Consider the following 12700-nt stretch of genomic DNA (forward strand, 5'->3'; position numbering starts at 1 on the left):
GATGTGCTATCTCTCACTGTTACCAATAACCTACCCTTCAATTATGGGCTGCTCATGTCTTTGTCAGTGGGCAAACTTACAAAATCAGCAAGGGATCAAATACTTATTTCCACCACTGTATATCATATACACTAATAGAGGGATGAGAACCTTTATTCCAAAAATCTAGTTCCACTTATCTGCTACTTCCAACTGAACTGATATGCATTAACGTTAATGCATATCAGTTGATAGTTTGATAGTTTGTACCCCTGACGCAGCCGGAGGGCGAAACGTGGCCACGTCGGGTATTGTTCCAATAAATGCATTTGATTCCACTGCTTTGTAGTTTTTTTATCTACTGTTTTGTAAACAGTTGTGTGCCTTTTTGTTTTGACGCATACTCGGTTTAAAACTGAGCATGTACAGCCTGAGGGAAAAATCAGATGCTAGTAAGCAGGCAGTGTGGCAGAGTGAAGAACAGTGCTGCAGGAAGACCTCTTCTGCTGGTGAGGCCTGGGGGGACCCCCCGCCAGCCAAACCAGAGGCTTTGGCCGGAAGCCCTGCTGTGTCTGCTCCTCCCCAGCCTTCAAGGGGGGCCTGGCGCTGTATCGGGATGGGATCACCTGGGTCCCATCAGGAGCAGGAAAGACAGAGAGACGCCGGCCCAGGGAATTTTGTCCCCCCCCCCCCCCCCGCAGCCCTGAATGGAAATGCTGATCTCTGTGAAACACAGCAAAATGAGCTTTCCTCTCTACATAGGAATAACTCAGAGCAGGTAGAAGTGTCCAGGAAGCCACCATGCAGAAGTCTAACTTGGTTTTATAAGCCAGACTGTTGATTGGTTGTTTGAAACCAATTTTGCTCGCTGATAATAATGTGCCCTGTTTGCACATGCACGATGGTTAATGCATGCATGCACTATCAGAAATCAGTGCACACTATGAGCAGAATTCAGTAAAGGCACTCAAAATTGAGCGCCCCAAAAATGATCAATGGTATTCTATAACAGGCATGCCGGGATTGGCAGCCCCTTATAGAATAGCGCATAGTGCTGGGATCCACGCTCAACTTGGATGCAAGATGTTATACTAACTGAAACAGGTGTAAAGTCCGGTGCGCAAGGACACGGATGTGATCATTTTAAGGGAATGCCCCGACCCGCCCATGTCCCCCCTATGGCCGTGCTCCTTTTCAGATCCACACGAAACGGGTCTGCCGTTTCTGCCCATTTCAGCACCTTGCATCCATTAGAAAGCTTTTCCGCACCACAAATTCCCCACAGAAGTCGTGCCTAACAGTCGGCACCTTTTAAGGGATTTTCCCGTACATGTAAATAGTATGCAGTCTAAGAAAAGTAACTTTAGAGTTATTTATTTTGGTTGGCCATCTAGAGGCTGGCAGTTGCAGTCTTTAGATGGTGGTATTTTTGTAGTTAAAGTTATGATCTATTTATGTGACCTGGGATAATTTAACTTGATGACCTGAAATTAGCAGTTGCTTGTTTTTGTTTTGTGTTATCGTGTTTTTATGATTATGTACGTTTTGTTCCACCTTTATGCAAGGTAGATTAGAAAAAAAAGTATTTAACTATAACTATACCCCCTAATTCTAGGAATTTGTGTTCCCAACTTCATGCTGAATGCGCAACGTTGCGCACCCAAGTTATAAATAAGGTCAGTTGTGCATGTAACTTAATGGAATCATTTGATGCTAATTGGCTGTAATTGGTACTAATTGACAGTTGCATACGAAACTGCCCTTAGTTGGGATTCCATAACTTGGCGCTCAGTTTCTCTAGTGCACAATTGCAAGGCGGTGTGGCCAGCACATGTGTGCACAAGTTATATATATCTGCAGTTATGCGTCTGTCTACAGTTAGGCAACCAGCACTGGGCTGGCTTAAGTACTTGCGCCTAACTGCACACATGCACTTGTATTCTAGAAACCAGGGGTGGACTGACCACTCAGGCAACTGGGCAGTACCCGAGGGCCTAGAGGCTCTGCCTGGATGCCCGGCACGCCGCTGGTGATCTAGTGGCCTCAGTGGGGGGGGGGGGGGGTAGGGGAACATTTATTTATTCATTCATTTAGATTTTGCTCACACCTTTTTCAGTAGTAGCTCAAGGTGAGTTACATTCAGGTACTCTGGATATTTCTCTGTGCCAGGAGGGCTCACAATCTAAGTCTGTACCTGAGGCAATGGAGGGTTAAGTGACTTGCCCAAGATCACAAGGAGCAGCAGTGGGATTTGAACCAGCCACCTCTGGATTGCAAGACCAGTGCTCTAACCACTAGGCCAGTCCTCCACTACATGTTCTTTTCTGCCTGGCCGCTGGGCTGCCACTATGCCCCCCCCCCCCCCCTTGTGACACCATCGTATTAAAAAAATGGCGGCCGAGACTCCCTGCAGAAGTCTTGCAAGACTGTCAAGACCCACGAGACTACCGTGGGAAGTCCCGCGGCCATTTTGAAAATGCGGCGCCAGCAGGCGGGGGAATAGTGGCAGTACAGCGGGCAGGAAAGAACATGCCCCCCTCCAGCAGAGGCCACCACACCACCAGGATCCCCCAGGTAGGACCAGAGCTGCGGGGGCGGCAACCGCAGCAGCAGGGGGGTGTCGGGCAGCGGCCAGGCGGGGGGGGGGGGGAGGGGCCAGACCCAAACACTCAGTGCTTTGAATGTACTTGCAAAAACCACAGAAAGGTAGTCCCATTCCGTATGCTCGCTCATTCCACATCCATGACGCTATGCTATATGATTCTTATATTCCACTAAGTTCAAAAGAGATTCTAAGCGGATTACAAAAACAATAAGTCCTTCTTCAGGAGTATTTACAATTGCATATCTAATACATTGAAACTAAAATACATCTTGCTCATAAAAAAAAAGATTTTAATGCTTTCCTGAAGGAATAATATTGTGTTATTCTCCGAATTTCTAAAGGCAGTCTGTTCCTAAGCTAAAATCCCTGATGTAAAATGGAATGCTCTAGCGTGGATTTCTTCCAAACACCCTTAAATTTCAAACAGCGTTACATGACTTTTTTTGAATTTACAAATAGCAATACAGGGAGGGTCCAAAGTACAGAACCAAGTCCAAAATATAGCAAAAAGCCTTCAGAGACGGGACACAGTTCTTTATTGATAATTTTCTAATGTTGACCTGACACGGGCCGTGTTTCAGTGCACAGCGCCTGCGTCAGGAGTCGAGTAAGCTACTACTACTACTATTATTAAACATTTCTATAGCGCTACTAGACTTACGCAGCGCTGTACAAATGAACATGAAAAGACAGTCCCTGCTCACCAGAGCTTACAATCTAAATTGGACAGACGAACAGACAGCTAGGGGTGGGGAAATTGCAGTGGTAGGGGTGATAAGTGAGGGTGTTGAGTAAGAGAGTCATGGTTAGGAGTCGAAAGCAGTAGCAAAGAGGTGGGCTTTAAGCCTAGACTTGAAGACAGCCAGAGACTGAGCCTGACGTACTGGCTCAGGGAGTCTATTCCAGGCATAGGGAGCAGCGAGATAGAAGGAACGGAGCCGGGAGTTAGCAGTGGGGGAGAAGGGGGACGACAGGAGACATTTACCCAGCGAACGGAGTTCACGGGGAGGAGTGTAGGGAGAGATGAGAGCGGAAAGGTACTGAGGAGCTGCGGTGATTTAACCAGAGCTGACATTGTGATGTCATAATGCCTCAGTCCACCAATGCCTAAGAGCCAACCTCATCAGTGATGTCACAATGGCTTTACTGTCCTATACTTGGCTCATACTACTACTATTAAACATTTCTATAGCGCTACTAGAGTTACGCAGCGCTGTACAAATCAACATGAAAAGACAGTCCCTGCTCAACAGAGCTTACAATCTAAATTGGACAGACGAACAGACAGCTAGGGGTGGGGAAATTGCAGTGGTAGGGGTGATAAGTGAGGGTGTTGAGTAAGAGAGTCATGGTTAGGAGTCGAAAGCAGTAGCAAAGAGGTGGGCTTTAAGCCTAGACTTGAAGACAGCCAGAGACTGAGCCTGACGTACTGACGTATGTTCAAACTTCTCCACAAAATAGGGAGTTAATCTGTTTGATTAAAGAGTAATAACTCGGTACGTCACGATAATGAAGTCCCTTCTTTCCTCAATGAAGGAGCAAACATTATTGAATTTACCCCATAGGGTGCACTATTAACATCCGTTTAAAAATGGAAAAAAAAAAACCAGCAAATGAAAATGTTTGGACTGCCCATCCCAATTTCTTTGCCACTGCAACCTTTTATCCCTGTGCATTTCCCGTTCCGTTTTTGACGTGAGAAATAGCTCCCGAAAGCTTTTCATGAAAGGCATTAAGTTAGTTCAATAAAACAGTATTACCTCATAGTATTTCCTTTTTAAATTTTTATTTCTTTATTCTTCACTTCTGTGCGTTCAAATGGGCTAACATGGTGACCACATTTATTTATTTATTTTATTGCATTTGTATCCCACATTTTCCCACCTCTTTGCAGGCTCAATATGGCTTACAATACATCATGAATAATGGAAATGTGTTAGAAAATATACAATTAGTATTACAGTAGGATCTTGTGCTTTGCATTTTTAGCACCAGAAAGAGTTAAATGTTTCCTACAGCATTATCCCTTCAGCTTTATCTGATTTTCTATTTATAGAAAGTAGTAGTTCTCAGGCTTAAAGATTAATGGGCCCAGCTACTCAAGTGGAAAAAGCAATCCTGTACACCAGAATATTGTGTGTTCTGGTTGGGAACTCAACTCCTGGTGGTAAGAAAACCAGGCACTTGTCAATGTCCAACCTCCACGCTGTTGAAGGAAATGTTTATAAAGGATTTTCCATGCGTCAGTTGCAGTTTTACGCACGGAAAAGGCTTTTTAATAAACTTGCATGGCCGTTTCTGTGCATTGAAGTCTGTGTGCTCACAAGAATTTATTTTTTGTTACATTTGTACCCCGCGCTTTCCCACTCATGGCAGGGTCAATGCAGCTTACATGGGGCAATGGAGGGTTAAGTGACTTGCCCAGAGTCACAAGGAGCTGCCTGTGCCGGGAATCGAACTCACTTCCTCAGTTCCCCAGGACCAAAGTCCACCACCCCTAACCACTAGGCCACTCCTCCACTGTTGGTGCTATTTGAGATTCTACATGTAGAAGTCGGCCCTTGCAGATCACCAATGTGGCCGCGCAGGCTTCTGCGAGTCTGACGTCCTGCACATCAGACTCACAGAAACAGAATGTTGCTAGTGGAATAGCAACATTCCATGTAGAATCTCCAATAGTAGCAACATTCCATGTAGAATCTCCAATAGTATCTATTTTATTTTTGTTACATTTGTACCCTGCGCTTTCCCATTCATGGCAGGCTCAATGCGGCTTACATGGGGCAATGGAGGGTTAAGTGACTTGCCCAGAGTCACAAGGAGCTGCCTGTGTCTGAAGTGGGAATTGAACTCAGTTCCCCAGGACCAGAGTCCACCACCCTAACCACTAGGCCATTCCTCTCCTGAAAACATGGTTGGCTAGTAGAGGTCATTAGGGCAGGTTTGGAAGCATTGATTTAAGACTAAGTGGAGTGGTTCTGAGGAAGTCTATACACCACTCTTAGGTGTAGAGACAGCATCTTGTTAATGAGTGATTGATTAAATTAACAGATACCCCGAATAGGCTTAAATAAAGGAAGGGGGGGGGGAGAAGGGAACAGCACCAATCAGCAGCCTCTACCAGGACAGGTGCAAGGGTATTGGGCCCCCTAGGGGGAAGTTTCAGCCTTGCACCCCTTCAGTTACATTTCAAGTCTATAGCCCGTTCCCCCTCCCCCATGATTTTGATGATTAAATTCAACAATCATTGTCATCTCTCAACAATCCCATACAAAGTCATCACTGGACATCTTACTTTTATTAAATATTAAACTTTGCTGCGCCTTAAGAAGCTGTCGCCCTAGGCAACCACCTCATCTTGCCTAATGGTTAGTCTGGCTCTGTCCTTTCAGAGCAGCAGTTATAACCCTGAGCACTTTTCCAGGAGGCTGGTTGGGCCACATCAGTCTCTATCTGCCATCATTTACTATGACAGTAACGTAATTTGCCATGTCCTTCTCTTGGCTGCTGTGGCTGTACCGATGTGATTCGATTGCTGGATTTCTTTTCTCTTTGATTGTTTTCCATTAGTTGGTTATTTATGAAGGTAAGCAACTCGGGGCTCGCTCTTTTTAAGGCTCTGCAACCTGGATCTGTTCCCGTTCATCCTGATGCAATAAGACTGGAGCCAAACAAAGCAAGACAATATATGTTGTGCAAAGAGCATTGTAAATTATTTCTGTGTTAATGCATGTCCTTCAGTTCTTGTTAGTTCAGCTGTTCAACATCTATATTAATGACTGCTGAAGCCAGCTGTGAAAGTGCTATTGTCCTGCTAGGGAAAATACCCCCACTGACTAACAAGTTACAAGTGAAATTTCCTGGGATCCAATCCACCTTGTGTTGTGTTTTATCATTTATCATTTTTATTAGTTTTTTTTTTTTCCAATGCACTTAAACAGATACAAATCTGATAAGTAAAATACAGCCATAGAAACAATATTATTACATAACCAAATCATATCTATACCTAATATTGGCTTCATTAGACCTCAATGCTATGAGGGGGGATTAGGAATAGGTGAAGACTTAGTAAATTTCAATTTAACTTAAAGGAAGAAAAATATGGCACCCTACTTCTCATTTTCTATTTTCTCTCTCTCGTTGTTTTGAGTCTAGGAAAGACTGAAGCTGATCAGGCATATAAAAAACATATTTTAACTGATTTAGCCTTACAATACATTTACATGGATATGCCAAGAGGAAGGATCCACCTAGTTCTATTGTCTTTAACTTCATTGACAGGAACATTTTCCTTCTTTGTTGAGTGACTTTTGTCACGTCAGGAAAGAGCCAAATTTTTTCTCCTCCGAAAACATGATTTGCTGATTTAAAGTATAATCTCATTATTGAGTTTAGATCTTGCTGAAACACAAAAGAGACTATCAGCGTCGCCCTTTCAGTGACATTGTCCAAAGTCTGTTCCAATATAGCAGTGATATTATCCACATTTATTTCATTGTCATTTCTTTCTCCATCTGCTTTTTTAATTGCATTAGGTATAAAGTAGATTTTGTTTAAAGGTGGAGTTATCTCTTGAGGATAATTCAGATTTTCTCTCAAAAATCTATTAAACATTTCTACTGGAGAAACCCCAAAAAGTTTAGGAAAATTAAGCAGACGGAGATTTAATCTCCTATTATGGTTCTCTATTTGTTCAATTTTTCTTCTTAATTCTGCATTGTCCTTTATTACTGCCACTTTAAATTCACTCAACTGCTTCACCTCCATTTGCAAAGACTCCGTTTTTTGTGAAAAATCCTGCTTCACTATTTCTATTGAGTCCTTCAGTTCTTGGACTTTAGAGTTCATACTTTTAACCTCACCTGAGGATTGTTGTAAGGTTCTTTCCATGTCAAGTAACTTCAGCCATATCTTCCCTAGGCTTACCTCCGATTCTATCCCCGAAGCCATAGATGGAAATGCTGAGCCGGTCACCCCACAAGGTTCACCAATATCCACCATTCTGGAGTCTGTTGGTTTCACTTCCCGGCTCGCTGACGAAGCGGGGCACGGAGGTATTGAGAGCGGCGGGGGAGACAATGATGTTTCTCCTTCCAGCGGGGGAGGCGCTTCACCGGCTCCTCCCGCTATGGAATCTACCCCCCTTACTGAAGGAGAAAGAGCGGGGAAGTAGCGCTCCAGCCCTGGTCTCACTGGCGTGGACGTCCCGGTAGGTGGGGGAACTAGTCGGACAGACCCTTTTCTTTTAGAATGAGGCATTTTCGGTAGCAGGAAAAAAAGATTTTAGCGAGACGTGCTGGAGCAAACTTACAACACGACCGCTCTGGGCGCCATCTTGTCCCCCCCTTGTGTTGTGTTTTAAAGATGCATTCCTTTGTCTGGAACGGGCTAGTTGAATGGAGGTGACTTTTGGCTCACCTCAAGGCCAGTGGGGACCAAAAGTTGTTACAACTTGAAAGCTGGTTAGTATCCATCTCCCGAAGGACCAGTGTGCACAGCAATAAAAGAAGCACTGTCACAGTTGGCCCTTTGGTAAGAATCTCAGCAGAGAGGGCAAAGATGGATGGCACTGGAACTCTTTCTCGAGTGCTGAGGTCACTGGATGCTCATCAGCTGGTACTTCCAGGCCCGAAACTTGCACACTATGAATTAAGTACATAAGAGTAGCCATACTAGGTCAGACCGATACCCTGTTTTCTAAACAGTGGCCAAGCCAGGTCACAAGTACCTGGCAGAAACCCAAATCGTGGCAACATTCCATGTAGAACCCCCAATGAATAGCAAGATTCTAGAATCCTAAAGAGTGACGATTCCATTCAGAATCTCAAAGTGTAGCAATATTCCACGTAGAACCCCTAATAATAGCTCCATGGATAAATCCTTCTTATCTGTTACCTTCTCCACTACTGCCAACTCCAGACTTCGCGCCTTCTGTCTCGCTGCACCCTATGCCTGGAATAAACTTCCTGAGCCCCTACGTCTTGCCCCATCCTTGGCCACCTTTAAATCTAGACTGAAAGCCCACCTCTTTAACATTGCTTTTGACTCGTAACCACTTGTAACCACTCGCCTCCACCTACCCTCCTCTCCTCCTTCCTGTACACATTAATTGATTTGATTTGCTTACTTTATTTTTTGTCTATTAGATTGTAAGCTCTTTGAGCAGGGACTGTCTTTCTTCTATGTTTGTGCAGCGCTGCGTACGCCTTGTAGCGCTATAGAAATGCTAAATAGTAGTAGTAGCAAGATTCTGGAATCCTAAAGATGACAAGATTCCATGCAGAATCTCAAAGAGTAGCAACATTCCATACTACAAATCCCAGGGCAAGCACTTGCTTCCCAGGTCTGCCTCAATAGCAGGCTGTGGACTTTTCCTCCAGGAATTTGTCCAAACCTTTTTTAAAACCCAGATACACTAACCGCTGTTACCACATCCTCCGGCAAAGAGTTCCAGAGCTTAACTATTAGTTGAGTGAAAAAATATTTCCTCCTATTTGTTTTGAAAGTATTTCTAAGTAACTTCCTCAAGTGTCCCCTAATCTTTGTACTGTTGGAATGAGTAAAAAAAAAAATCGATTTACTTTACTCGTTCTACACTACTCAGGATTTTGTAGACCTCACTTCTACTACACCACTCAGCCTTCTATTATTTAACCCCCAGATTATGGAATGATTTGCCGTCCCATGTCCATAAGGAGCAGCAGTGGTGTTCCTAGGGGGGCTGACACCCAGGGTGGATCGCCGATGCGCCCCTCCGCCCAGGTGCAGCGCCCCCCCCCCCCCGGAACAGTGCGACCCCCCCCCCCCCGGCGAAAGAACCCCCCCCCGGATGCACGCCGCTGGGGGGGGGGTGCCATGTGCCTGCCAGCTCTTCATTTTTATGCTCCCTCTGCCCCGGAACAGGAAGTAACCTGTTCCGGGGCAAAGGGAGCATGAAAACGAAGAGGCGCGCGGCACCCCCCAGCAGCGTGCACCCGGGGCGGACCGCCCCCCCCCCTTGGTATGCCACTGAGGAGCAGTCACTCCCCAAATTTAAGAAGGCCCTTAAAGCCTGTCTTTGAAATCTGGCTTTCATGGGTGATTAGACCCGCTGGATTAGCTGGTTGTGATGCCTGCATCCCACTTGAGAGATTCCATTTGGTTTTCTTCGATATGTAAGAAGTCTTTATTTCCTTTAAACCTCTGGTTCTCCGTTTCTGAATATATATTTTAGAGATTGTAATCCACCTCAATCCGCTTGTCAGAATGACAATATAGTAAATACAAATACATTATCCTTTTTGTTTCTCAAGAACATCCCTGCAGACCAGGATTAAGATACAGAGTAATGTTTTATTGAGCTGCTCAGAGTAGTCATGTCTTATAGATGAACAGAGGGTTTGGTTTCCAGTGATGCAATCCAACACCTTTAACAAGGCTCTTTCCTGGAAACATTCTATTTGCAAATGACGCATCAGTTTAGATGCAATTAATAAAAAAAGTTGTCAATTGGCAGAAACTGGAAGGGACCTGATTATTCAACAGGGTTAACCAGGTAGGAGAGAGGCTCCTCTCCGTTTTATTTATTTATTTAGATTTTGCTCACACCTTTTTCAGTAGTAGCTCAAGGTGAGTTACATTCAGGTACACTGGATATTTCTCTGTCCCAGGAGGGCTCACAATCTAAGTTTGTACCTGAGGCTATGGAGGGTTAAGTGACTTGCCCAAAATCACAAGGAGCAGCAGTGGGATTTGAACCAGCCACCTGTAGGATTGCAAGACCAGTGCTCTAACCACTAGGCCACTCCTTCACTATAGCAACATTCCATGTAGAATCACCAATAATAGCAACATTCCATGTAGAATCTCAAATAGTATCAACATTCCATGTTCCACTGCACTAACCACTAGGCTACTCCTCCACTAGCAACATTCCATGTAGAAACCTGCCCTTGCAGATCAGCAATGTGGCTGCGCAGGCTTCTGTTTCTGTGAGTCTGATGTCCTGCACTTCAGACTCACAGAAGCAGAAGCCTGCGCAGCCACATTGGTGATCTACAAGGGCCGACTTCTACATGGAATGTTGCTAGTGGAATAGCAACATTCCATGTAGAATCTCAAATAGTAGCAACAGAATCTAAAACTATTGATTTAGATTTTGCTCACACCTTTTTCAGTAGTAGCTCAAGGTGAGTTACATTCAGGTACTCTGGATATTTCTCTGTCCCAGGAGGGCTCACAATCTAAGTTTGTACCTGAGGCAATAGAGGGTTAAGTGACTTGCCCAAGATCACAAGGAGCAGCAGAGGGATTTGAACTGGCCACCTCTGGGTTGCAAGACCAGTGCTCTAACCACTAGGCCACTCCTCCACTCAGATGGCCAGCTAGCAGGTGAAATCCCAAAGCGTTTTATTGAGCATGCTGGTTTCCTTTTTTCTGACTGTCCAAATTTTCTGTTCTTCCAATCTTTGTATTTTCTTGTCATTTGTGTGATTTGGCTGTATTCTCCTTTTGTAGATTCATACTGCCAGCCATTGATATGAGAGATCCTCATTGGTTTAAATGTAGCCTCTTACCATAATGCTGTTGACATTGAACTGGACAGCAGGCCCAGGCTCCCTATCTTTGGTTGTAGAAGGCAACCAAGAAATGGTGTGAAACAAAAAAAATGGGTGACACTAATCTTGGGTGACATCTTTACAACTGTTTTCTTTTTCTACCAGCTCTGCCACTGCTCCACCTATGAACGGCTAACAAGGTGGAGGAATGTTCCAAAGAACGAACAGAGATCAGAAATCTTCCAAAGTGTTTATTTTCTACCTGTGGCCAGGTCCTCAAGTGTTAAAGCCATGCATAAAACACATGTCTCAGGTCATTCCTTTTATATTTAATCTCATTTGATTATTGAGGTTTCCTTTACGGTGGTCGAAAGAGCAGCGGTTGAATAAATTTTATACCATTGTGGCGCATGTAAAACTAGGAATGACTTTGTCTTGCCTCGTTAATTTTACTGGTACAGTCTACGAAGTCAAGGAGCTGACGCTGCATGTGTATTAAATTATGCCTGTAGGTATGGTAGCAATTTGCTCCATGTGGTGCCAATTAAGTTTTCATGGGCTGATGCCTCTATAACTTTATAGTTTGTTTGATGTAAGCAGAAATCCTGTCATTGAGGCCAGTTGTCTATAGAAGGTCTCATGACAACAGCAGCAAACCATAAAGCATATCGTATACTTGGGGAAAAAAATGCAATAATGAACTCCTCTAATTAAAAAAAAAAAGTACACCCTTTTGCAAAAACCCAGGCAGCCATTCAATGTATAAGTTTTGTCCTTTGAATGCTGTTGGATGTCAACATGATGTTCCTCAACCCTTGCAGACAGAGAGGTCTGTTTAACTTGGGACTTCGATGTAGGCACCACAATGACCAATCCTGTAACAGCATCTGGGCTTTACTAGGGGAAAAACGCATCGGCAAGCCAAATTTTGGTGTGACCTCTTTAACCTGGCATAAGAACATAAGAATAGCCATATTGGGTCAGGCCAATAGTCCATCTAGCCCAGTATCCTGCTTCCGACAGTGGCCAATCTAGGTCACAAGTAGCTAGCAGAAACCCAATTAGCAGCAACATTCCATGCTACCAATCCCGGGGCAAGCAGTGGCTTCCTCCATGTTCTTCTCAATAACATCCTCCAGGAACTCGTCCAAACCTTTTTTAAAACCCAGATATGCTAACCACTGCTACCTCATCCTCCAGCAACGAGTTCCTGAGCTTAACTATTCTTTGAGTGAAAAAATATTTCTTCCTATGTTTCAAAAGTATTTTCATTTAACTCCCTTGAGTGTCCCTTAGTCTTTGTACTTTTTGAAAGAATGAAAAATTGATTCATGTCTACCCGTTCCACACCACTCAGGATTTTACAGTCCTCAATCATATCCCCCTCAGCTGTCTTATTTCCAAGCAGAAGAGCCGTAACCTCTTTAGTCTTTCCTCATATGGGAGGAGTTCCATCCCCTTTATCAGGGGCGTAGCCAGACACCCACTTTTGGGTGGGCCTGAGCCCGAGATGGGTGGGCAGAAGAACTCTGCCTTGTCCTACAAGTGACTTGGTCTCTCCTTCTGTCGCCTGCAT

At 44.4% G+C, this 12700-nt stretch overlaps 1 protein-coding gene across 2 annotated transcripts in view; it reads left to right on the forward strand.

Moving 5' to 3' along the window:
- GDPD5 (glycerophosphodiester phosphodiesterase domain containing 5) overlaps positions 1–12700 on the forward strand; it is a 441045-nt gene that overhangs the window by 219216 nt on the left and 209129 nt on the right. The window contains exon 1 of one of the 2 annotated variants that reach the window (XM_030200040.1): positions 4683–4751. The exons of the other annotated variant lie outside the window; for it this stretch is intronic. The gene's annotated coding sequence lies outside the window, so the exon portion shown is untranslated. Of the gene's footprint in view, positions 1–4682; positions 4752–12700 lie in introns of those variants that run through there. 2 annotated transcript variants of the gene reach the window in all.

Source organism: Microcaecilia unicolor, chromosome 4, assembly GCF_901765095.1.
Source record: "Microcaecilia unicolor chromosome 4, aMicUni1.1, whole genome shotgun sequence".
Lineage (NCBI taxonomy): Eukaryota > Metazoa > Chordata > Amphibia > Gymnophiona > Siphonopidae > Microcaecilia > Microcaecilia unicolor.